Raw genomic sequence first — 14,681 nt, 5'->3', positions numbered from 1 at the left:
AATTAATGATTATTTGAGGTATTTCAGTTATTGATTGCTTTCTTCTTAATTTGTGTTACCATTGCTTCCCATCTAAGGACATTTTTATTCCAGCAATTTACTTTTTCTCTTTTTGGTCTTGGTTAAGAAATCAGTAACTCAACAGTTATCAAACTCAACATAATTGATAATCGTTATCTTGCTAATTGAACTGAACTTCCATAATCCCAACTTTTTCTTAGGAAATAAATAGGATTCGAAGGTCAAATTAATTAGTCCCTTGACTTTCCTTTACTTTAGTAAAGGTTAACTAAGCGGAATTTAGATTCAACTTTCATTATTGTTGAGAGAGATAACTAAGTTGGACTTCCAATTTCTCTTACCTTGCCAAAAGATTGCTTTACAGTATTTATTTATTTTAATTGCCATTTAAATTATTTGTCATATCTACTCTTCACTCTCAACCCCGATTTTATAACCTCCATAACCAATAATAAGAACATACTTCCTTGCAGTTCCTTGAGAAGATGACCCGAGGTTTGAATACTCGGTTAACAATTTTTAAAGGGGTTTGTTACTTGTGACACCCAAAACATTTGTAAGAAAGGTTGATTGCTTGGTTTAGTAACTATACTTGCAACGAGAGTTTACTATAACTTCTAAACCATCAATCTTCAGTTCTTTCACGTCACGTGCCTCAGTAAAGTGAATTCACTAGAGACAATTTTTGGGTTACTTTTGACCCAGTTTCAAGCCCAAAAATGAAGACAAGAGGCTGCAGAGTGGAGATGGAAGGCATCATTCAATCATGGAATCATTCATTCACACACTTTAGTTTTTGATGTAGGTTTTTAGAGAGAGAGGCTCTCTCCTCTCTCTAGGTTTTAGGGTTTCTTTTAGTTTTATTTCTTCTCAAATTCATATTTCCATTTTGCTTTAATTTAGTTTCTCTTCTACCTTTTATTGTTCTAGTATTTTAGTTTATTTTCTCTTGTTGATTTCTTTATTTTCCTAATTTAGTTTATGAGTTCTTCTTGTTGGATTTAATTCCCTTTTAATGCAATTTGAAGTATTTCATGTTTATGGCTTCTCTCTTTAATTGTTGGTTATTGATTCCTTGCATTTGTTAGTCTTAGATTTTACATTCTCTTATTAATTTTCTATGCTTTTATTTTGTGCCTTCCAAGTGTTTGATAAAATGCTTGGTTGGATTTTAAATTAGATTTTTGTGTCGTGGCTTGGATTGAGTAATTTGGAGACTCTTGAATTGTCAAAGTCTCTTGTTGATTGGTGATTGAAGGTTGCTAGTTGGCTTGAGCTTCACTAAATCTAATCTTTGATTAGGACTTGTGAACTCAAGTTGATTTTGCTCACTTGACTTTCCTTCAATCGTTAGAGGTTAATTAAGTGAAAGCAAAAGGCAATTACCAGCACAAGTGACGATGATGATGAGGATAGGAATTCCAACTCTCAACCCTTGCCAGGACTTTTCTTAGTTGTTAGTTTATTTTCTTGTTAATTACATTACTTGTCTCTTATTACAAAAAACCCCAAAAGATACATTTCCCATAACCAATAATAAGTACACTTGCCTACAATTCCTTTGAGAGACGACTCGAGGTTTAAATACTTCGGTTATTTTTATCGGGTTTGCTTAAATGACAAACAATTTAAACGTTGACCAATGATTATTTGTTGGTTTAGAACTATACTTGCAACGCGATTTTATTAAGAAATTCTAAACCGACGATTTTCCTCCGTCAAGTTTTTGGCGCCGTTGCCGGAGAATTGCAAATGTGTGCCTTATTATTGGTTATTGTATATATTATAAACATGCTTGTCTTTTGCTTCTTTGTTAGTTGTTGCTAGTTTTAGGAGTTTGTTTTTATTATTTCTTATTAGCTTTCCATTTTATTTTGTCTTTTCACCATGAATTCTCATCACTTTGGCTATGAGTTTAGCTCAAACTATGTTGTAGGGAATGGAGGCTACAATGAGGATATGCAACAAGGATAGAACAATCAAAGGTGGGAGGAGCCATATGCATATGATCAATATTTTTGGCAACAACCTCCGCCAACTTACTATGAGCAAGAGCCATTCCAAGATGCATACCAACCCGATGGCTATGGTGGACCTCCTTGTGATTATCAACAACCTCCACCATATACCTATGAACCTCCTCCTCAATATAGTCCCCAACCATACTCACAAGCATCATACTACCAAACACCTCCATATGACCCTAATCCATATCCCCTATACCAACCACCATATAAGCCATGTGAACAAGCACCCATTGAACCACCATAACTCCCACATCATTACCTTCACAACCCTTCTATCCCCTCCAACCAAGCTCATATGGATGATACACATGGCATCATTCTTCAAGAGCAAGAAGATCTTCAAACCACACTCACCTCTACCCTCACCGGTTTTACCTCTACCCTCCAAGAGTTTATATCCCGTCTACCTCCACCTTCTACCAACAACCAAAGCGCCTTCCAACCTTCAAGCTTTAATGCATCTCCTTTCTAACTATATGATGATCTCTCCATCCCACCACAATCCTCCATGGAAGAATGCTCATATCCATCAACCCAAGAGCAACATAACCCCAATTATGTTAACCAAGTGGAACAATAGCCAATGAATTGTCTCAAGGAAGCAATGGATCAGTTTCAAGCAATCATCTGTCAAAAGGAACAAGAGAAAGCCCAAAGGATGCGCAAAACTATCATGGCCAACATTGCTAAAATTCAAGCCACCGTGGACTCATGGGATACATGCCACAAGCAAAGTATTTCCACGAATGAATGTGAAAAATCAATCGAAGAGAGGAGCATGAAGGAGATTTTAGAATCTCAACATGAGAACAAGAAAATGGAGTGTGTTGTGCAACAAGTGGGAAGTATGGAGATGGTTGAAGAAGAAGAAGTAGTTGAAGACCTAGGTGAAGTTGAACAAGAGGTGGCACTTCCACACCAGGTGATGCTATTGATGATGTTGTGGAAGTTGTTGAACCTTCTTCCATTGAGCATGAATTTGATGTTAAAGAGGATAATGTGCAACCTCTTAGGCATATTGTGGATGATGAGAGATTGGAAGAGGTTGAGCAAGCGATAAATTCCATTATTGAAGATGATTCCACACAAACTAATGTGCTATTTGAGATTGTTGAACCTACCTCATTGTGTTGTGAAATTGATATTGAGGAGGCTAGAGCATAACCTCCAACACATGACTTGAACAATGAGGAATGTATAGAAGAAGTTGGTGAGCAAGAAATTGAAATCGAAGAAAGCTACCAAGAGGAAGAGGTTGAAGTTGAAGAAGCTTGCCAAGAGGTGGAAGTAGTCAAGGAAGACCACAAGGGAGTGGAGCTTGCAAGATCATTAAAAACACCTCTCCCCAAGCCATTACCATCCAACACAACATTCAAGTGGGTAAAATTATTATCCTTAAACTTTATTTTCCCACTTGAGTATGGTTTGCTTGAGAGAATGGTCAACTTAGAGCTCTTTGTGGCTTTAAGAGTAAAAGGGAGATGGTTAGTGGTTGGAGTTGCCATGCAAGGTTCAATATGGTTGCATGCTCAAAGTTGAAGTGCAAAGATTGGTATAGAGCTAGATTGAATGGACTAGAAAGTTGTTTGGATACCTCAGTGAGAATTCGGATTGCTTACCACCCGAATGGAATAATGATGATCAACTTGAAGACGGGTGTAGAAACAAGATTTGGGACCCCAGCATACAAAAGGATCAACTTTGGGAGATCAAAGCTTATGAAGAACTTCACCAAGGCTTGGAGAATTTATTTGAAAATGTTGGAGCTTATTGGAAGTCCAAGCATTGGTGGAAGTTTCAAGATGCGTTCAAGCACAAGCCACCATGACAAGGAGCTCACCAAATGTCCAACTTAAGGACTTTAACTAAAAGTGCTAGGTGGGAGACACCCCACCAGGGTAAATTGTTTCCATTTTCCCTTTTGTTTATATTGGTAATAAATTGAATTTTCATTTTCAGTTAGGATTATTTAGTCTAAGTTGTGGTTTAGCTTGTTTAATAATGTTTAGCATTGCTTTGGTAGCTTGTTAGTTTATTATTAATAAATAAAACAGGGGTACCCCACGCGTGCGCGTGGGCGACGCGTACACGTTGCTGGGATATTGCTGCTCCTAGTACAAAAACCAGAGAATTGTGCTGGAACTATGCTCATTGGGTGTGAGGCGAATAACCATGCCCATGCCTATGCATCGCTAACGTGTACGCATCACCCAAAATTTCTCCCATCCCACGCATGTATGTGGACAACGTGCACGCATCGTATCTCAATGCCGCAATGCTGGTACAAAAACCAGAGACTTGTGATGGAACCATGCGGCTACTGTGCGCAGACCTCACGCATACGCATACGCGTCACCTCTCTGTTCCTCTTGGTCACACGCACGCGTGACCCATGCGCGCGCGTCGCATTCGTGTCCTGTTTCTGCCCTGTTTCTTGTAACACCTTCACTATCAGAATGTCACGCTTCCGGCTGCACCACTCTGATAGCTTTGATATTACAACAACTCTAAACATATTTAATACTAAGATAGGAGCCTGTTTAAAACTTAAAACCGCAAAATACCGAATAAACAGAAAATGAATATAACTCTTCTGAAGCTTCGTCGCCCATATCCTGAAAAGGAAAAACCTGTAGGGGAGTGAGAACATCGTCCTCGAAAGGGTTCTCACTATGGGGTTACAGAATTGCTATAATAAGATACATAAAATAAAACTATTTTTAAATGTACAGTGATCATTGCTCATCTTACGTGCCTTTTTGAAAGCCAAAGAGTTAACATCCAAAAATCCGTTTCAAAAGAGAAAATCAACTAATTATCCAAAGCTTCGAAAACTTTTTCCTCTATTACAAAAACCTTAAAAATCTTTCCTAGATAGCATGAATTACCAACCTGTCCCAAGCATAGGTTCATTAAGTCTATGCTGAACCAGTTTGATTTTTCATACTTTACTAAGACATAAACATGAAAGAGGTTACCTACGCGGTATAAATGATCATCCTGTTCCAAGCATAGGTTCATTAAGTCTATGCTGAACCAGTCAGATACTTTATACAGAACTAGACCTCAAACATACCAACCATGGCTTCAAGCCCATCCAATCCAACACAGCCCCAGCCCAAACAACTCAATCATCAACTAATTCATTACAAACCAACTAATCAAACACAATAACAATTAATGTAGTTCAAGCACAATCAATAGCAATTACAACAAATATAGCAGTTAGCAGTTAACATAAGTATTCACATAGGTAACCCAATTACAATATGCACACCCAAACAATGTCACATAAAAGCAAATGATGAATGTCTGTTCTACTGGCCGTGATATCACATTGTCGGTTCAATTGCCAACCCGACACATTTCCATGGGAATGTTGCCTTTCGGTCACGAATAAATGGGAACCCCTGGGATAATGTGCTCGGCACACGGTCCAGGATGTCAGTGCCTGCACACTCCTGTGATCCGAAAGGATGTGAGCAGGATACTCTGTCTCCGACCTCACATCTACACATAAGCAGGATTAACCGCCGTCCTTACGCGGGCGCCGCAACCTCGACAAGTGGGATTAACTACCGTCCTTGCCAGGCGCAAGCGACTTATCAACAATCTCATCAATATTAAATCTCTCAGCATAAGCGGGACGAACCCAGCCCTTATGCCTAAAATTCAGCGCAAGCGGGACAAACTCGGCCCTTACGCCTACCAAACAATAACTCATCAATCTTGATGATATCCACAATCAATCAGGCTCAATATCTTATTTCAAAATCATTCTTGGCCCATTTACTTTCAAATAACAAATGTATTCAATTCACATCTTGCCAAGAATCACTTCTCAAAACGGAGCCACTTTCCAAACAATTTCAAAACCATGCCAAATTCAAAATCTCTTTTGAAAGACTTAAAATCATTCATTTCTAAATCAGGATTTGGCCATAAAATTCCTCAGCAGAGTCTCACGATTTTAGGGGTGAATAACCTAACTCATTTTCTTAACTTTATTAAAAACCTCTAAAACCTTAGCTTCTTGATTTAAATAAATAAAATAGAATTTAAACTAAAACCAAATCATATATCCAAACATTCCGAACTGATTTCAAAACTTCTTAAACCAAAACCAAATCCTTTTAAACTGAAAACCAATTTTCAATATCATTCTTAGACCTGTTTCCAAAGGCTCGGAAATTCTTTCAGTTTTACTAAATCAAAGTTTTATAGAATATTTCAAACTTTTCCTAAAACATCATCAAGTGAAATTTGTTACTCAAAATTCAAGTTTCTTTTAAATTCACTGAAACTCCTCCAAATCTGTTTACTTAAACCAATTCCAAAACATAAGAATTTTCATCTTTAAATTGACTTTAAAACATAAATTCTTTTCTTAAATAAATTACATTCAAAAGATAATAATTTTTGTATTAAAATAAGTTCAAACATAAATCATTTATCAATAATTCAATTCAAAGCATAATTCATTATTTTTAAAAATAATGTTTCTAATAAAGTCTCGGATTTTACAGAAATTTCGGCAGCATCTCCCCTAAAACTTGGACTTTACCACCCTTTTCGGGTCCCAACCAAACCAATCCTCAACTCTTTTCAAGAGGTTCAAGACAAAATCAGTTTCCAATAAAACCAAATCCGGACTTTTAAATATAAATATCATTTCAAATCAAACCGATCAGAAATCTTAATTTTAACAAAATTAGACATTATTTCAATCAAACAGTCAACAATATTCATCCAAGACAAATCAGACAATGCATAAGCCTTTCATAATCACCAAAAATACATTTCGCACGTCATATCTATTTATAACAATTCTAATTTAAAATGAATTAGTTTTTATAAGCAGTCCCTACCTCGACTCGTCGAAACCATAACAAAAAACGCGTCAACGAAACCTTTTAGCTCAACCTGAAACCAACAGCAACCGCAAACTCAATCCCTGATCACTTTCGCAGTGCTCATAGCAAAACATAAAAGAATACTAATGCGGAACCAACATGAAACGCTCAGAACATGACCCTACGTTACCAGAACCTCAAAGTTTATAGCCAAACATAACAGAATACTAACGCGGGATTTTCCAAAACATAAATACTTACTGTAATGACAAAACGAGGTAGCAGCGGTCTCTGAACTGGCTTGGCGACAGCCCCGGCAGCCACCCCAAGCGACAACAGCGACGAGAACTCCGGCGACAGCAGCGACGAGAACTCCGGCAACGGCAACTGTAACAAACAAGCAGCGATGAAAAAGCTTCCAGAAACTCAAAAGGAAAGACAACTAACTTAAAACCTTATCGGTAGGTGATCTCAACAGCGGCAGTGGTGGTCTCCAGCCAGCGGCAGATCTGGCGGCGATGGCTTCTCAACGGCGACATACTCTACGGTGGCAGCTCCCGCGCAGTGCGTCTCTCTCTCTCTTTCGTGAACGGCGGCGACAGCGTCTGGAAGTGGGAAGGACAAACGGCAACGATGACTCCTCCTCCTCGCGTGGCTCTCTCCCTCAGTCCTGGTCTTTCTTGCGACGGCGATGAGTGGCGCGGTGGCAGTGGCGGTCTACAATGGTGGCGCGAGCTCTTCTCTCCTCCACAGGCGCTCTCCTCTCTGATCTCCTCTCTCTCTTGCCAACAGCGGTGGCGTCAGTGGCAGTGACACCCACCGCGCCGCCTCCCTCTTCTTCTTCCCCTCTTCCCCGCTGCCCCCTTTTCTTCTTTCCCTTTCTTTCTTTCTTCCATTTCTCTCTCCCTTGCTGTGTGTATGCGTGAGTTTTGTTTTGTTTTAGGGGGAAAGGGGTGGTGGCTGGTGGCTAGTGGGTACAAGGGATTAGAACTTTGTGTTTTATTTTTAAGGTTAAGGTAGGATTTGGGGCAAAATATTACATGGATAATTTTTTTGTAAAGTCTAAACCAATTTAGGTTATATTGTATAAATTTTAAAATCTAATTAAATCTTTAAAATTACTTTAAAATGTTATTTGTTGTATTAAAATACTAATTGGTTTGAAATCAAATACTCTAATTGAAATTATAAGATAATATAATTAATTTTCCCTGTTCCTAAAACTTAAGGTATTATATTAGAAAAATATAAAGTATTTAAATTAAGTCATATAAAATTCTTATTATTTGACAACGACTAACTTTATAGTTTAAATATAGAAAATAATTCAATAATTATAAAATTAGATAAAATTCTAATTTAAATATCCAAACATCATTATATTTGAATTTCTAAGACTTTAAATAGTAAATAAGAAAATAATCCATAATTATAGAGTTTGGATAAAAACCTTCATTTATCTCAAATCCAATTAATCAAAGCTACCTTTAATTATTTTCAATAAAATAATTTCCTGAAATTAAAATGTAAATAAATATATGGTTTGAAATTAGTTCAAAATAGGACTTTTCAAAAGTCTTGGGTCTTACATTCCACCCACCTTATAAAAATTTTCATCCTCGAAAATTAAAATAATGCATAAGATAACACATAGTCTTAGTGATCTACCTTTTAAATACTTTTTAGAAAAGTACGAGATCTTAACACATATATATAAGTTCAAATACCTGATAACCGTAAGATTTAAATATAAAGGTAAAATATGGTGTAAGGCAAAAGATACAAGATAAGATTGATGCAAAAAGGTTTTATGGTTTCAAAACTTTACAAAGGCTTGGAGGAACAACATAGGGTGCAAGTCAAGATAGGCATTCACAAAGTAAGGCTATAATTAATGTGGCAAAAAGGCTACAAAGCAAGTTGGTATCTAACAACAGATATTTTTTTTCTTTCACAGATCTCTTACCTACTTTGGAACTTTAAACTCTCCAACCCCATCAATCACTCCACAACCCCCTAACTGGTCACAAGCCTAACATCCACAAACTCGTCCGCGAGAAACGAAACTCCCACAACTTCTCATAACGTTGGACACTTACCGCTTCACCTTCCATATCCACAAACCACATCTTAAAGAACTAATGCATCGTATTACTATACCTAAAGATCGCACGTGACATCAGAATGATTCTCGAGTTTATTCAGAAGGATACAAGACTTTGAAAAAGGACAAGCAACAAGGACAATATCCACAAAGACTTGAAAAGATTATTGGGATCACAAGCAATCAAGGATATACAAGGAATGAAGAGTGCCGGAAAGGAAAACTCACTTTGGCAACCTTAAGAATGACTCCGATAGGAACAATAAAAGGAAAGGTAGTGCTGTAGTTTTTAACAAAATCAAGCTGAGTCAAAGATGTATAAGGTTTACAAAAGAAGAATGTCTAAAACCAAAGACAAAGCTTACAAGACTCAAGAGTAGGATTAAGAATACCTTCGAATGCATTGCTCATGGAGAGTGAAAAACGTTTCAAAAACTATTTCACGGTTTCAAAGAAAAAGTGTGCAACAAACACTTTGTAAAAGAAATAACAAAAGTATATTTGTGGCATTACATTAATACAATTTCATGTTGAAATTGATTACGTAGAGTTTTAAAACAAAATGAACACCGGTTTAGTTAGGAACAAAAATATTTCCTCAAATATTTGAGAAAAATAGTTAGGCCCACAACTTAACCAAAAGTAGGCATAAAATTTGGAAGGAAATCAAATTGCCTCTTGTCAAAATAATTTACAAGTTAAAGACAAATAAGTGAGGTTTGAAAAGGAAAAGTCAATTGGGTTAAGGCCAAAACAATTTTTCAAAAATCTTGAAAGACATTTAGGTACTCAATCAAATAAAGGTATATAGTTGAATCGTGGCAAGGTTGTGTTTGTTCAAAAATTCTCAAGGTTTATATTCAAACAAGCGTGTATAAAAATTATAGCAAATATGGAAGAAGATGTTAAAATCTATTTAGAAAAGAAACTCCGAAGTAAAAAATTTGCTTATAAGTCGGTTTCAAAACTTTATTTAAAACAGTACATGCCAACTTCAAAACAACTTTGTCAGATTTAAAGAATAGCTATGGATGTAGTTCAAGCAAGAAAAACTGATTTAACTTTCTTAAGAAGATAATCCAAAGCTTGCTTTAAAAGTTCACATCAAAACTCCAAGAATACACTTGAAATTGCCATCACATAAGAACATTCAAGAATATTTAGATGTACTTAAAAAGAAACCAGGTCATACGAAAAAGGATCTTAAATCAAGGGAGTTCAAACAAAATTAACTAGGCATGAGACATCGAACAAGCTTTCAATTGTTTCAAAAGAATACAAAACTTGCAATGAGAGACAACTCCATCAACAGTAAATCCTCAAGAAGAAACTTTGACTAAAGAAGGACAATTAAGAGGACAAATAGTGCACTAGATTGAAACAAATTCAAGCTGACTCGGATGAGTATGCGATTCACAAGAGAAGGAAAACTAAGATTAATGGTAATGTTCATAAGATGTAAAAGAATAGTTAAAAACAAAATCAAGTTTGACATCCATAGAAATGAAAAGCTTAAGAAGGAATTGGTCCGTTCTCAAAAAGGGAGATATGAGTCCAAATTTTCAAAAGAACATCAATTGCATAAATAATATGTTATGCTATACCAAGTTTAAATTAAAATAATTTAGGTGAAGTTTATCAAACGAAAATCAACCGGAACAAAAGCGAAAAAACTTTTCTTTTCAGAATTTTGAAAAATACCTAAGTACATAATCACATAAAGATGTGCATTGGAGCTGTAGTAAAATTATTAGAAAAGTTAGATTGCATTCAAAGTAAGTGTAGTTCTGTAAACCAGTAAAAGAACATGCGAGGTATTAGAAATAAATAGTTTTTAAACTGTATAAGAAATTTTCAAAGTTTTATATAGATAAGTGTATATCGAATCAAAAGCGATTTTATAAAAATTTGAAAATTGGATATACATATAGTCAAATAAGAGAAAAACTGAATCACAATTTCTTAAAAAAATGGACTCGGAATAATGACTTAAAAGGCACACTGCATCAAGACAAGTTCGAAGTTATGTCAAAGAATACCTGAATCAAGAAAAGAGTTCAAACAAAGGAAAGTAGATACACCAAGGATTTCTACTAGGCATATGCACTTAGGATCAAACAAGAATGCATATGATAGAGGAATAAGGTTGGAAAATCAAACTACTTTTCAAAAGGATTAGCAAACAAGAACTTCAAATTAAGCTATGAAAGAACAAGTCGATCCCAACAGAAATCAAGACACATAACTGAGTAACCTCGAGAAATAGTCTCTAACATTCCCAAAACCCACGATAAGCGTTACCTATTACTCGTATATCGTCTATGACAATCCATTAGTGCTCTTATATACATAATTCACTAGTTTTAAGCCAGCCAAACTTAATACCAGGAATTATGCTATGCAAGGATAACGGTATTAATCAATAGACCGTCATGTGCATAAAGCTCTAAATCTCGTTATTCGAACAAGACTACATGACAAACGCTCAGAGTATGCAATTGAAGCATAGTCAGTCAATTTCTTAGGCTCTACAGGAAAGACCACTTTGATACCATAAAATGTAACACCTTCACTATCAGAATGTCATGCTTCCGGCTGCGCCACTCTGATAGCTTGGATATTACGAAAACTCTAAACATATTTAATACTAAGATAGGAGCCTGTTTAAAACTTAAAACCGCATATCCTTGTAAAAACACTTTTCCATTGAAAACATATATGTATGTATATACATTCAGACCAGATACAATACTACAATATTATATATATATATATATATATATATATATATACATAACTATAACTTACAAACATACAGATCATACACTCCTATCCCTCTTACAAAATTGATAAAGATAAAGGCGAGGGAAAAATAATAACTAAGATAATACAAAAATACCGAATAAACAGAAAATGAATATAACTCTTCTAAAGCTTCGTCGCCCATATCCTGAAAAGGAAAAATGTAACACCCTACCATACAGAGCCTTATGCTTAAGTCATAAAACAGAGGTGGTGAGGTATTACGACCTCTAGAAATAAAATTTAGTACATATAGCAGTATGAGAAAAGTTTATAACTAGGAGCCTTTGAAGAAAAAGGGGATAATTCAAAACCGGTAAATCAAAAAGTGTAACACTCCGATCGATAACGTAAACGAAACAGATATAGGATAAGCTAACATAAGAAGATATAAAAAAGAGTGCCAACAATACAGATATCAAGGCTCAGGACTCGGTTTGCGAAGATAGCCGGTCTGAGTATATAAGAGTATACACACATATATAAGGAACTACCCAAAATAAACCCAAAAAACAAATATACAGAACCTGTTTCTCCAAAATACCCTCTAAGAGGAGTCAATACAGAATATATATATATATAGTGGAGAATATAAGTATCTAAACAAATACATAGAATCAAAATAAAATCCCGAGAGCTAAGGATCTTTGCTATAATAGAAGTCTCCAGCATGCCTCAGTGAGGAGCCTCACGTCCGGCATCTGAAAACCACAAAATCTGCATGGGTGAGAACCGAAGGTTTTCAGCATGGTAACAGTGCCCAAATATCTAACATGTAATGTCCTGGGGAAGCCGAAGGCAATCCTAGAACTTCCAAATTATAATCAAAGCGTATAAATGTAACTAAACCATGAGAGAGTGAAAGTAGGCAACTAACTTAAGGATCTTCAATCTAACTAAATATCCCCTTTCCAAGTCCTTCAAGCCTCCCACCCGCCAACAGTGATTCGATATGCAAGCACAATTATATCAAGCAAAGAAATGCGCAAGTAGGAAGCAAGTAAGACAATTAGGCAATTAGTAAGTAATGATGCATTCAATTAGGCATTCCAAACAAATCACATATAATGCATATGATGCATGCCTGCCCTAGTGGCTAATGAGTCTCATTTGTCAGTTATAAAGCCAACTCGACAAGTCCTGGTAGCTAACCATTGGACTGTCCCTCTGTCGTGCATCCCCAACTCGAGTTATTCACAATATAATTCATAATTTAATATCCAACACCCTCAATGGTGTATATTCACGGGGGCGAGCTTATCCAGAACTTTCACTGTGTCCGGCCACACTTACGACATAGGGTCAGCAGAGTATCAAGTCTCTACCTGGAGCACGTGGTGGCTAGCCACTGCTTTCACCTAGGGAAACTCATATCTCAGATAGGTGGAGTGCAACAATCATAATATCAATAATTCAATTCAGCATATATGCATTCAATCACAGCCATACATTAACATTTATCTCAACCATCCGGCTTACAAATCACAATTCATTATCAGCCATAAACTATCATCACACACAACCATTCGGCTCATAAAATATTCAGCCCCTTTCGGCTCATATCATACTCAGCCCTCCACCATCCTCCTTAACAACTCATATCATCATCATTAATCTGAACTCATCATAGTGTCCCCTTTCTTCATCCACAAGTTACCCTCTTCCCTAGTTTCACTCATTCACTAGGCATTCTATATTGATCTAAGGTTTAAAGGATGAAATTGGGGTTTATAAGTGTGAAACAACATCTCAAAAGGTTACAAGCTTGTTGAGAATGCGAAATACTTGAAAACAAAAGTTTTAGAAAGGAATAGGGTCGCATGCGCACGTCCAGAAGTATTTTTAAAAGTGTGCGTGCGCACAGGCTTGTGCATATGCACAGAGGGTAAAATTTCTATTGTTGAGTGCACGTACAAGGTGTGCTAGCGCCACCAACAGAATGACATTCCCAACGTGTGCGTACGCACAGAGCTGTGCATATGCACAACTTGCAAAACCTTAATGATTATGTGCGTGCACGGGGCGTGCTAGCGCTCCCAGCAGAGGCCATTTCCCTGTGTGTGTGTGTACGCACAAGCGTGTGCGTCCGCACAGGTCCAGAATTCCACAGGGTGTGCGTGCGCACACAAGCTAGAAATCATAAATTCTGTAGAGTTTGTAAAATTCAGATTTCAGGCCCAAACTTTCAACAATCATATCTCCTTCCACAAAATTCGGATTTCTACCAAATTTAAATAATAAGTTAAATAGGAGCGAATATAGTTGGAAGATTTGGCATTGGCATGTTTTGGTTGATTTTGAAAAGAGTTGAAAATGGCTTGTTTTGAAAATGGCACCTAGTGGTTTTGTATGAAAATATGGTTTTTGGGCATACTTTGACAGGACATAACTTGGACTACGGATCTCTGTTTTGTGCCAAATCTGTTTAGAAATGAAATTAGATCCGGGATGTCCATGCCGTTTGAAGAACGGGTGAAAAATGATTTAAAATGAGAAAGTTATGTCCGTCGGAAGATTGGGGGTTGAATCTGTAAATTCTGCAGCTTTTAACATAGAAAATTTTTAGCAGAATGACCCTCCACGCGTAGGCGCACTTGGCGCGTACGCGTCGTTCTTCAAGAAGGCACTATCCACGCGTGCGTGTGGTGTGCGCGGGCGCGTCGATGCGCTGCACCAAATGCCCAGCTATTTTCCCGAGAGTTGTGCCAGAGTTGTGCCAGTTTTGTGCCTGGGGCGCAAGAGCACCCACGCGTACGCGTGGCTGACGCTTGCGCGTCGTTTGGCTATTTTTCAACCCGCGCGTATGATGCTTGCGCGTCGATGAGTTTTGTGGCCATCCACGCGTGCGCGTGGAGTGCGCGTACGCGTGGCCCT

General features: G+C 37.0%; 1 long non-coding RNA gene across 1 annotated transcript; it reads right to left on the bottom strand.

Moving 5' to 3' along the window:
* On the bottom strand, positions 5,953-6,258 carry LOC110267592. Its single transcript, XR_002355388.1, has 2 exons — positions 6,113-6,258; positions 5,953-6,063 (listed from the first exon to the last, which is right to left on the bottom strand). It is a non-coding gene; the product is annotated as an uncharacterized LOC110267592 (long non-coding RNA).

The sequence above is a fragment of the Arachis ipaensis genome, chromosome B02 (assembly GCF_000816755.2).
Source record: "Arachis ipaensis cultivar K30076 chromosome B02, Araip1.1, whole genome shotgun sequence".
Taxonomy (NCBI): domain Eukaryota; kingdom Viridiplantae; phylum Streptophyta; class Magnoliopsida; order Fabales; family Fabaceae; genus Arachis; species Arachis ipaensis.
Note: the sequence above shows the minus strand (reverse complement) of the source record. Positions and strands in the feature narration are given on the sequence as shown.